The sequence below is a fragment of the Aedes albopictus genome, chromosome 1 (genome assembly GCF_035046485.1).
Source record: "Aedes albopictus strain Foshan chromosome 1, AalbF5, whole genome shotgun sequence".
Classification (NCBI taxonomy): Eukaryota; Metazoa; Arthropoda; class Insecta; order Diptera; family Culicidae; genus Aedes; species Aedes albopictus.
This window is the reverse complement of record NC_085136.1, coordinates 332,257,834-332,270,507: the sequence shown is the minus strand read 5'-3', so window position 1 is coordinate 332,270,507 and position 12,674 is coordinate 332,257,834.

Here is a 12,674-nt window from a genome sequence, read left to right as displayed (position 1 = left end):
AATGGGAAGAACGTTCTGCTAATTCGCTCCGTTCTGGTCGTTGTACGTGCTCATTTGCTTCCGGAGTATTGGCCAGTACACGTGGGAAAGTTCGACCTGATCCACCAGGTTCATGTGATGCGACGATTCTTAGGTGCACTGAAGAAAAACAATCATTCGAAACCTACTAATAGTATGTTAGAAATCGAGGAAAATCATGTATTCAAAACAAGTTGAAAGAATTTTACTTATGAGAACGATAAACTTCATAAAATCATATGAACTCAATGACAAAGGATCCCGTTGCTTCCAGATTCAAGTAAGATTGAAGTTGAAAATTGTCTCAGTGCACTAACAAAAGTGCGTGCAATCGCAGTGTGCCACAAGATTGATCGACATCGCCGAAGATGATTTCATCGAAAGTTATCTAGTTCTCCGGTGGTAACCGAGAAAGGGGTGTGGTGTGGCGACGCGCGATACGACTGCCTGACTGGCAAATCGAAGCAAGCGGTGGTCGGTGGTGGATTAAACCGAGGAGAACGGTTTATGAGGAATGGCAAATTGCGGCGAATTAGTGCTGGCTAGATAGCGATTTAGGCGTGGAGGGGTTTTGAGCTTCTTCTTAATTCGATTTGATGGTATTAGGAAATTGAACACAGCTCGGAAGCGCGCGCGGTCGGTACTCATCAGCGGCAATGAGATTAGAACTTTGATTTTTATGGGAAAATGTTGGAGCTTGGGAAGAGTTAGCTAGCTAGCTACCTCTAATTCGATTTGTTAGATGAAGCCATTACCGGTGTGACGTCAGCGCTTTCGAGGGTTAATGCTCTCTCACGAGTCGTTTCTGAGCGGCATTGCCCAACGACAATGGGAGGCATGGTTCGAAACATAATCTAACTATTTCATAAATTAACACAAAACTGTAAAATATTGCTTAGTGTATTGCTTTATCTTAACCACGATCTTAACCCATATGCTTGCTTTTCATTCAAACGACAGTATTTTTTTGATGAATAGCAAAGAAAATCTTAACCCTCTAATACCCAAATTTTTGATTTTGATCTAAATATCATTTTTCGTCATCTAAAATCGATTTTAACATGTTTTGGAAGATGATTCTTTTTAATTCTCGATTTCGTAAATTTCAGTTTTTGATTTTTTTAATTTTTATTTTTGAACATCCCAACATTTTTATATTTTTCGTGGAAGCCAATTTGGGGAACGGATTTTTTGAGATGAAAACATTTTGAGATTTTATGATGATTGATGAAATATTATTATTTTAATTTTTTTTTCACAGAAAATTTTATTTTCCGTGTAATTTTAAGGAAAATAGTTTTAGAGTGTATTCGATTCCCTTAAACTATTAAAGGATAGAATGATTTGGGAAAAATTTAAAATATGTTAATTGTAGCGATTCAATACAAAATAAACAATGACTTCTAAAAGGTGACTAAAACATCAATTTTTCAATGATTTTTCAATGATAATGTGAATACGTTTTTAAATACACCAAAACCATTTTGAGATATACAGAACAGTCCTAAATATCAACCAAAAATATAAAAAAATTGATTTTCCACGAAACAAAAATTACAAAAATGCTCTAACTATACCCCGTCTAAAGGCGGGATTGGGTATTAGAGAGTTAAGAACTACCCAACTGAAATTTACTGTTTACCTAAACAATTGTTAAGAAGATCAATGCTTTCTTTTAGTGGATTGTTCACTTCAGATTCCGTACACTAGGTTAAACACATTTTGCTGCCTACATTACGTATGGATAAACTATGTTACTACTCTGCTGATGGTTGTCTGGGCCCGGATACCTTGGGCTACAACAGGTTGATATGCTATCTTAATTTATAACTTCTATTGAGTTTCAGAACTTGATTTCTCGCCTCTCGCCTGTATATCGTTTATCGAAAAATAGGAAAAGAACGAGAGGTTATTTTGACTAGTGTGTTCGTTTTAGACAGTAGACAAGGACAGAAATTAGTTCTCATCCGGCCAGCGATAGAGCCATCGATGGATGCGCGAAAGTTGGTGAGCTCTTTTCATGCAATCTTTGCTGTGTTTGAATATAAAACATGTATACTACGTTATTCGCATATATGTAATGTCATTGTATTTTCTTAACAATCATTGAGTAGTCCGTCATTACAAGTGTTTACATGAACGTTTGATTTTATGAGACACTGTTCATGTCATAGGGTGACTTAGGATATTATCGGCAGATTTGTTCCCTTCGTCATGAGGGGTTTTTCTCGGCCAAATTGCCTTAAACTTGGCCATATAATTCAGCTTGGTTGGGAAGGATTTTAATCCAACTCTGAGTTCAACAGGTTTCTCAAAATCCCCCATGACGAAGAAAACAAAACTGCCGAAAACACATAAGTTCCCCTATGTATTTTGAATTTATGAAAACCTTTTGAATGTTCCATCACCGCAATTGATCGACAGTTTTAAAATATACCACATCCTCTCATTCATTGGGATATTTAAGTCAATAGTGGACCATCTCAAGGAGCAGTATGTAAAATACAAAAGCATTTTAAAGATCAGTGGTTTCCAAATCATGGCCACGAAACACGTAAAATTCTCAAAACCATAAATTTGGGGCGTTTCAATGGTTCTCAGGGGGTTTGAGGGAGATCTCAAGAGGCTTCATCAGGCCGCATCAGGGCGACGAGGGGCATCTGAATGGCCGAAGTTTGGTCTACGTGGTTTATGCACAGACCGATACTAGATTACTATTCCCCAAATACACCGTTATCTCAACTTGGGAACCATTAAGCTTTGTAACATCCCTTTATTGTAGAAAGTGATCCTTGAGGAGTCCCAGGACTTTCGGTTTTTGAGAAATTAGTATTGCCCGTTATCTCAGATTGGGAACCACTGATTGCAAACCATTTTCACTTTCTCGTCGCACTTTAGGTTCTTGAGAAATTTGCATGGCCTGTGACCAGTGTTGAAAAATTCATTTCGTCATATCTAAATTCAGTCGCCTATAGTTCATTTTAGAAGCTGAACCTGAGGATATGGTATATGAAAAACTTGTGCGGCTAGACCAGTTCTGCAAGAAAGTCACGGAAAAACCGCCATTTTTTGATTATTCAAGGTAAATGTCACGGACTACATTTGAAAAATGCCAAATGATATTCACCGTGAATATCATTGGCATTTTTCGAAGGAAGTCCGTGACATTTACCTTAAATATTCGAAAAATATCGTTTTTTCCGTGACTTTCTTCCAGAACTGGTCTAGCCGCACAAGTTTTTCATACACCATATCCTCAGGTTCAGCTTCTAAAATGAGCTGTAGGTGATTGAATTTAGATATGACGAAATGAATTTTTCAGCACTGCCTGTGACCCAAGATTGGAAACCCTAAGGTTTACAACACCAGCATATTGTAATAAGTACTACTCGAGACGCAGCATCTTAAAAGTATTCACACCTTCTCCTCGAACTTTCGGTTCTTGCGAAATCAGCATGCCCCGTGATCCCAGCTTGAGAGCCACTGAGTTTTACAGTGCCTCTTTATTGTTATTTTAATAATTAGGATGCAGAATCTGTAAACCATGTTTACTTTCTCATGGCATTCAAGATTCTTGAGGAATTGGCATGCCCCGTGTCCCAACCGTGTCCCTAGATTGAAAAGCTCTGAGCTTTACTACACAAATTTTAAAAATTATTGCTTCTTGAGATCCAGAATCCAAAAAGCATTCACACCTCTCCTAGAAATTGTGGTTCTTGCGAATTAGCCTGGCCCGTTATTCAAGCTTGGGAACTAATGAGTGCTCCTTGAGATGCAGAATCTTAAAAACATTGACACCTGCTCCTCAGACTTTCGTTTCTTGTGAATTCGGCATGGCCCGTGACCATAGCTTGGAAACCACTGAGTTTTGCATTGTCACTTTATTGTAGAAATTGCATCTTGAGACGCAGAATCTGAATACCATTTTCACTTCTAGATTGAGTTTAAATAAGGGCGAAAGTAACATGAGAGAGTTCTCTTCATCGACTCTCTCTTCTGCAAATTACAGTGACAAGATGCAAATTCAATCGAACTTTTTTACACTTGAACGCTAGATTGCATCGCAACCTAGCGATTTATGACCAAAAAGTTCAACCATACTTGCATTTTGTCACTTTAATTTGAAGAAGAGAGAGTCGATGAAGAGAACTCTCTCATGTTACTTTCGCCCTTATTTAAACTCAATCTAGACTTTCTCATCGTACTTCATGTTCTTGAGAAATTTGCGCGGCCCGTGACCCCAGATTGGAAACCTCTAAGCTTTACCACGTCACTTCATTACAATGAGACACGTTCGGAGTAGTACTAGATTTGTAGTAATGAGCTGAACTTTAGTATGGTGAGAAGGTCAATTCTCCGTTTCTACAATGAAATGGTGCAAAAGTGTGGGTATATGATTCCTTGCCTAATTTGATGCTGTTTGAGCAAAACTTTGGATAACTATGTTGTTTATGTCGCAAGAAATGGAGAAAACAACAACACTGTTGCATTGGGACCTGGTATTCACGGCATTTCTGGAGGATTTACCGTACGGTGAAGATCTGGTCCGTTGTCGACCGGCCGTCGATGAAGCCAGCTTGATAACTTCCCACGAACTCATTCATTTTAGGTGACATCCGACGGAAGATGATCTGGGATTGCACTTTGTAGGCAGCATTCAAAATAGTGATCACCCTGAAGTTCTCACATCCCAAATGGTCGCCTTTCTTGCGAATGGGGCAGATTACCCCTCCCTTCCACACCATCGGTAGCTGTTCGGTTTCCCAGATCCTGATTATCAGCCGATGCAGACAGATGGCCAACTTTTCTGGCCCCATCTTGATGAGTTCAGCTGCGATACCATCCTTACCAGCTGCTTTGCTAGTTTTGAGCTGGTGAAAGGCATCCTTAACTTCCCTCAACGTGGGAGTTGGTTCATTTCCGTCCTACGCTGCACTGGCGTCATCGTTTCCTCCGTTGCCGTGGTCTCCCGTGCCTACGTTATTCACGCCATTCAGGTGCTGATCGAAGTGCTGCTTCCACCTTTCGATCACCTCACCGTGAAGAGGCCTCCGTCCTTATCCCCGTATATTTCGGCTCGCGGCACGAAGCCGTTGCGGGATGCGTTGAGCTTCTGATAGAACTTCTGTGTTTCTTGGGAACGGCACAGCAGTTCCATTTCTTCGCACTCCGCTTCTTCTAGGCGGCGCTTTTTCTCTCCCGAAAGAGGCGGGTCTGCTGTTTCCGCTTCTGTTTGTAACGTTCTGTCGGGTCCATTGCTGCAGCATTACCGTCCTCGCTGCGTTCTTCTCCTCTCATACCGTTCTGCACTCTTCGTCGAACCATTCGTTCCGTCGATTCCGTTCCACGTACCCGATGGTGCTCTCGGCTGCGTCGTTAATGGCTGCTTTCACTGTACTCCATCAGTCCTCGTCTGGCAACGCGGCCTCGAGATTCTGCGCGTATGCTGCGGTTGTTTCAGTCGCTCTAGGTTGTACCGTGGCGGACGCCGGATTCTGTCCAGCGCTATGATGCCGAACCCGCGGTCCTTAAGTAAATCGGCGAGAATGCGGGTGCTCCCAATGAAGTTGAGAGATCGACATTTCCACGTACCGAGTTTCCAATTTCCAAGTTCTTTTTGTTCGCTGGGGTCGTTGCCGTTGGTCTCGGTTCGTATTATTCTGCTGCTGATTTTCCGTTAAAAGGTTTTTTTTTGTTCGGCTGGCTTGTAGGTTTACGTAAAGAATCAATGACCTTGGTAGGTACGGTATCAAGAAAAAAGTTTAGGGATTGAGTTCCGGGGTTTTTGGACATAACATTGATAGGTGACTTATAGTTATGCGTTTGTAAACGATCCTAATGTTGTTGGCGATCTATTTTTCCAGGTCGGAAGCCAACAAACTTTTCGTTGTGATGTAACATCCAGAATTAGCCTAAACCTCCTGTTAAAATTAATAAATTGTTAATAAATAGTTGACAATATTCTTTGAGGAAGAAATAAAAATAATATATTATTAATTTATGTTTTTTATAGCTAGTTATTCTAATGAGGAAGCCGAGATAATTGACACATAAAAAAGAAAATTATTTTTAGAAACTCAAAGTTTGCTGAGATTGTTTTCACTAGTTTCAGTTCAGTGAGTGGAAGCAGCACAGGTCTGTTTAATATTTTATAGCATCCTATGAGCCATTTTACGAGACGTTTCGGATCAGCTGATCGCTCATTTCATGAATGAAAATTTGACAGGAGGTTGCGCCCAAGCCCGTGAGTGTTAATATCAATATCAACACTGTTGTCGTTTCGTAAAATAGACTATTGTTATGGCCAGCGTAAAAAGCTGGATAGCAATGGTCCGTGTGGCAAACGGTTGTATGGCAAACGTATTTATGGCTTTTCTACTGCTGCCGTGAAAATCATCCTATCATTGAAAAAGATGACAAAATCAAAGCATGCTTGCAAAGTAAAATGCTCTGATAAGCAACAACAAGCAATGATCATCGGCGTAGTAGTCAAGGAATCCCTGGGCTGATTGTTGATTTCTAGATGGAAATCTGTGGTCTGACAGCTGTGAAAGCTTTTCAAACGATCGTACATCAACTATTAGCGGGTGGCTTTTTAATCTACCGTACCGTACTCTAAATTAGCAGTATCTTTAAGCTTTATCTACCGCGAGCCAAAATGTGCAGGGATCAGAACGGGAGCATCTGGATGGACGGCCGTGAAGTGATCGAAAGGTGGAAGCAACATCACGGCGAACACCTGAATGGTGCGGATAGCGCAGACCTAAAGGACCTAGGCAGCGGGAGAAATTACTACGTCAGTTCATCAGAAAGCAACAACGAGCCAACTGTCACGTTGACCTTTGCTGCATACTTTTTGGCACTTCATTTTTACCTTCAATTTGCTCTAACTTAGTCTTAACCGATTTTAATTCTCTTGGCTCGGTTGGATCGGGATTTTTCCCTAGTTTTGACGGTTCAAGGATGGATTGGATTGGCCAAGTGGTTCCGGAGATATTCCGGATTTCGTTGGGGTAATAGATTATCTTGGACCAGAGAACTCTAGAATTTGTCATCAGCTTGATGGTTTTCGCATTATTTCTAAGCTATTTATGCTACAAAAACTCGGTAAAATGTTTCGACAATATCCGGAAGCATTCATGAACTCTCTGGGAACCACCTGGCCACGTTACAGATTCCACGCCCCCAGGGAAGTGGCCAATTACAGACCTGAGCCAAACCCTAACGTGCGACCTATCAAACTTCATGAATTTTCAGTGCAAGCTCGTTGGTGATCATTGCAAGGATGACCCTTCTTTGTGGAACCACTTGGCCATGTTCCGGACTGAAGGCCACGCCCCTGGGGAAGTGGCCAATTACAGATCTGAGCCAAACCCTAACGTGCGACCTATCCAACTTCATGAATGTTCAGTGCCAGCTCTTTGGTGACCATTACAAAGTTGACCTTTATTGGTGGAACCATTTGGCCATGTTGCCGACTAGAGGCCATGCCCCCTGAGGCTACTAACCGACCTGAGCCAAACTTCATGAATTTTCAGTGCCAGCTCGTTGGTGATCGTTACAAGGATGACTTTTCTTTTCGGAACCACTTGGCCATGTTCCGGACTAGGGGACATGCCTTCAATTTCAGAGGAATTCCCATAGGAAATTCCAGAGGAATTCCCGTAGGAAATTCCAGAGGAATTCCCGTAGGAAATTCCAGAGGAATTCCCGTAGGAAATTCCAGAGGAATTCCCGTAGGAAATTCCAAAGGAATTCCCGTAGGAAATTCCAAAGGAATTCCCGTAGGAAATTCCAAAGGAATTCCCGTAAGAAATTTCAAAGGAATTCCCGTAGGAAATTCCAAATGAATTCCCGTAGGAAATTCCAAATGAATTCACGTAGGAAATTCCAAAGGAATTCCCGTAGGAAATTCCAAAGGAATTCCCGTAGGAAATTCCAAAGGAATTCCCGTAGGAAATTCCAAAGGAATTCCCGTAGGAAATTCCAAAGGAATTCCCGTAGGAAATTCCAAAGGAATTCCCGTAGGAAATTCCAGAGGAATTCCCGTAGGAAATTCCAGAGGAATTCCCGTAGGAAATTCCAGAGGAATTTGTGTAGGTTCGATCTGCACGTGCTGGGTGCATTGCGGAGTTCCGCAGAAGACGTCCACCGCGTTCAACAGTCGGCCGAAGGAAGAGGCAGAGTCATGGCCAACCTTGATCGGGTCGGCAACGAGCTGACAGTTGGGCGTTAAGCGTTACTAGGGGTGTGATGGGAGCTAGTCGTTCGCAGGTTGCTACCCACACGCTAAAGCCACACTACTGAGGAAACATTGTATACCACACAGAATTCCCGTAGGAAATTCCAGAGGAATTCCCGTAGGAAATTCCAGAGGAATTCCCGTAGGAAATTCCAAAGGAATTCCCGTAGGAAATTCCAAAAGAATCCCCGTAGGAAATTCCAAAGGAATTCCCGTAGGAAATTCCAGAAAAATTCCCGTAGGAAATTCCAGAGGAATTCCCGTAGGAAATTCCAGAAAAATCCCGTAGGAAATTCCAGAGGAATTCCCGTAGGAAAATCCAAAGGATTTCCTGTAGGAAATTCCAGAGGAATTCCCGTAGGAAATTCCAGAGGAATTCCCGTGAGAAATTCCAGAGGAATTCCCGTAGAAAATTCCAGAGGATTTCCCGTAGGAAATTCCAGAGGATTTCCCGTAGGAAATTCCAGAAGAAATTCCGTAGGGGATTCCAGAGGAATTCCCGTAGGAAATTCCAGAGAATTTCCCGTAGGAAATTCCAGAGGTATTTCCGTAGGAAATTCCAGAGGAATTCGCGTAGGAAATTCCACAGTAATTCCGTAGGAAATTCCTTCTTGTATTTTACTGAAAACCCCTTCAGCAATTGATCATGAAATTTCTTTAGGAATTCCTCAAGATTTCTATGGAAGTTCCTTCAGGAATTTCACTGGAAGTCTCTTCAGGAATTCCTCTGGAAGTTCTTCAGTAATTCTTGAAGGAACTTCCAGAAGAATTACTAAAAGAACTTCCAGAGAAATTCCAGGAGCAGCATCCAAAGGAATCACTGAAGAGGCCTCCAGTGAAATTTTTGAAAGAAATTTCAGAGGATTTCGGGAACGAACCCCAGTGGAATTTCTGAAGGAACATCCAAAAGAATTCCTAAAGGAACTTCAGGAACATGGCCAAGTGGTTTCACACAGAAAAGTTGTATTTGTAATGGTCACCGACAAGCTGGCGCTGAAATTTCTAGAAGGTTGTTAGGTGGCATACTAGGGTTTGTTTCATGTAGGTAAGTTGCCACTTCTCTGAAGGCATGTCCCCTAGTCCGGAACATGGTCAAGTGGTTCCGAAAAGAAAAGTCATCCTTGTAACGATCACCAACGAGCTGGCACTGAAAATTCATGAAGTTTGGCTCAGGTCGGTTAGTAGTCTCAGGGGGCATGGCCTCTGGTAGGAAACATGGCCAAATGGTTCCACCAATAAAGGTCAACTTTGTAATGGTCACCAAAGAGCTGGCACTGAAAATTCAAGAACTTTGATAGGTCGCATGCAAGGGTTTGTTTCATGTCGGTAAGTGACCACTTCCCCGGGGGCATGGCCTCTAGTTCGGAACATGGCCAAATTGTTCCACCAATAAAGGTCGTCCTTGTAATGGTCACCAAAGAGCTGGCACTGAAAATTCATGAAGTTTGATAGGCCGCACGTTAGGGTTTGGCTCAGGTCTGTAATTGGCCACATCCCCGGGGGCGTTGCCTTCAGTCCGGAACATGGCCAAGTGGTTCCACAAAGAAGGGTCATCCTTGTAATGATCACCAATGAGCTGGCACTGAAAATTCATGAAGTTTGATAGGTCGCACGTTAGGGTTTGGCTCAGGTCTGTAATTGGCCACTTCCCCAGGGGCGTGGCCTTCAGTCTGGAACATGGCCAAGTGGTTCCACAAAGAAGGGTCATCCTTGCAATGATCACCAACGAGCTGGCACTGAAAATTCATGAAGTTGGATAGGTCGCACGTTAGGGTTTGGCTCAGGTCTGTAATTGGCCACTTCCCCGGGGGCGTTGCCTTCAGTCCGGAACATGGCCAAGTGGTTCCACAAAGAAGGGTCATCCTTGCAATGATCACCAACGAGCTGGCACTGAAAATTCATGAAGTTTGATAGGTTGCACGTTAGGGTTTGGCTCAGGTCGGTAATTGGCCACTTCCCTGGGGGCGTGGAATCTGTAACGTGGCCAGGTGGTTCCCAGAGAGTTCATGAATGCTTCCGGATATTGTCGAAACATTTTACCGAGTTTTTGTAGCATAAATAGCCTAGAAATAATGCGAAAACCATCAAGCTGATGACAAATTCTAGAGTTCTCTGGTCCAAGATAATCTATTACCCCAACGGAATCCGGAATATCTCCGGAACCATTTGGCCAATCCAATCCATCCTTGAACCGTCAAAACTAGGGAAAAATCCCGATCCAACCGAGCCAAGAGAATTAAAATCGGTTAAGATTTGACTAAGTTAGAGCAAATTGAAGGTAAAAATGAAGTGCCAAAAAGTATGTTAGTACAGCAAAGGTTGGATACTATCCAGCAGCTCAAGAACAGTGAGTCAGCTGGGAAGGGTGGTAACAGAGTTGAACTCATCAGAATGGGCCTGGAGAAATTGGTCACCTGCGTACACCGGCAAATAGTCCGGATCTAGGAGACTGAACAGCTATTTACCGAAGAAGTGGAAGCTAGCTTACAGACGTTCCGCTCACCGCAATCAGTCAAAGCCTATTGTGATTGAACACGGTCACTGAGATCTTATCTGATGGCACGCTGTATTCCTCGATCACCGTGTAAGGTAATGTACTGTGTGCTCGATGCGCTACTTTGATAAATCAGCCGCGAGGGAGACAACTTTCGCATACATTATTCGAGAGGGACGCAATGCAATGTATGATACGAAACATGTTGCATTTCTTGATTGCTTTCTGGAAGGCGGGCTCCGTTCTGATGAGAATAAGATGCCTTTAGCCGCGTGACATAAGGCGGCCAAAAGTTTTATTTTTCATTTTTTTCGTTCGCGACAAGAGGGCACACACGTCTTGATGAATAATAAATTTTGCAGCGAAAAAAGTTCAACTTTTCAGTTTCGTACCTCGACAAGCATGTCAAGGGGAGCCCAACCCGCCTGCAAACGACCGTTAAAAAGTGATTGAATCCTGATGATGGGGCGCGAGAGTGAAGTGTCTTGTCCGGTCGTCGGCTTGGGGTCGCCGGGATGCACGACGAACAATGTCCACCGACGACTGTTCGCTCGTTGCATTCACAAAAAGGGGTCGACTGGCTGGGTTTGAACACACGACGACGGGGCAAAAAATAAAAAATTGGAATAAAGTTCCTGAAAACGTGCGCCGAGGAACGAAAAGTTCGTAATCAGTGGGGGACGACGGTTGGGAGGGGGAGCGAAGGCACCAAGTTTTGAATCTTATTAACATGAGAGACGCGTATCGGAACATAAAAAGTGCATTTCTCTTCTTTTGTGTGACCAAGCAAACGACGACTCCGGTGACGTCTGTGTAGTGTGTACACATGACACGGGTAAATCTGGGAGCTTCTCGGTTCTGATGGTTCACCGAGTGCCGAGATGGTTTTATTGCGCTTCTTTGTCTCTGGCGGAGGTGGGGTGCGGTGATTCCTCAATTGATAGCCGGGATTTTGTGACAGTTGATGTTGATACGATGACGCGAGCATTGCTCCCGATAGAAAGAAAATCCATCGTAAAAAAAGTTAAAAGTTTTCCGTAACGAAAGTAAAGTTTGCACTCTGCTCAGTGTAAAGCACAGCTTTATTTTAAAAATTCTGAATAAGCTATGTAAAAAGGTAGAATACGAATCATGTATGAAGGAAGTTAGACTATAAAATATGGATTGTAAAGGCTAGAAGCTAGATGCAAAAAGTTAAAAAAATAAACCATAATAGAAACTCGAGGCAAGAAGCAAGAAACGTAGATAAGAAAACATACAAACATTAAAATGAATTTATTTCTTTAGTCTTATACATTAATGAAATGATGAACATAGAACGTTAAGCTCATGTGCTGCACCGGCGCGGGATCCGTTACGGTCAAGAACCGCCAAATTGGTCAATTTTATCAGCGCTTGATTTTGTCCCACCACCTGGTTCAACACTCGATCTCATTCCTCATTGATCGTCGTGGTCGTCGTCGTCACCGTGCGAACCCTAATTATGCCCTCAATAGCTGACAAAGCCACTTCCTCAATCCTCAATCGCGCGAGCAGAACGATCTTTCGCGGGTTCGACCGCTGCGCTGCTCGCTCTGTGAGTGACCCTAAGGTACATTCTTCCAAACGAGAATAATTACACCTGTTGTCGGTCGAACGAGAGGCACAGGCAATCACCGCGGAGAGTTGGACCGACCTAAATTGCTCCTATTAAAGCAGTTTGTGAATTAACTCCCCTCACACTGCCATGTGATCATCTTCTATCTTTATGTACGTGTGTAATGTCTCCATCCGAATTAGGAGTGACAAAAAAGCACTCCTTCCTCTCTATTGGGACACGCAGTTTTACCTGCCTGACAGCCAGTCAGTGTCACAAAACTAGGCGTTCTGCTTAGCGCCTCGATCTTCCCAGTGGTTAGCAGAAGGGATTGGGGTATAAAC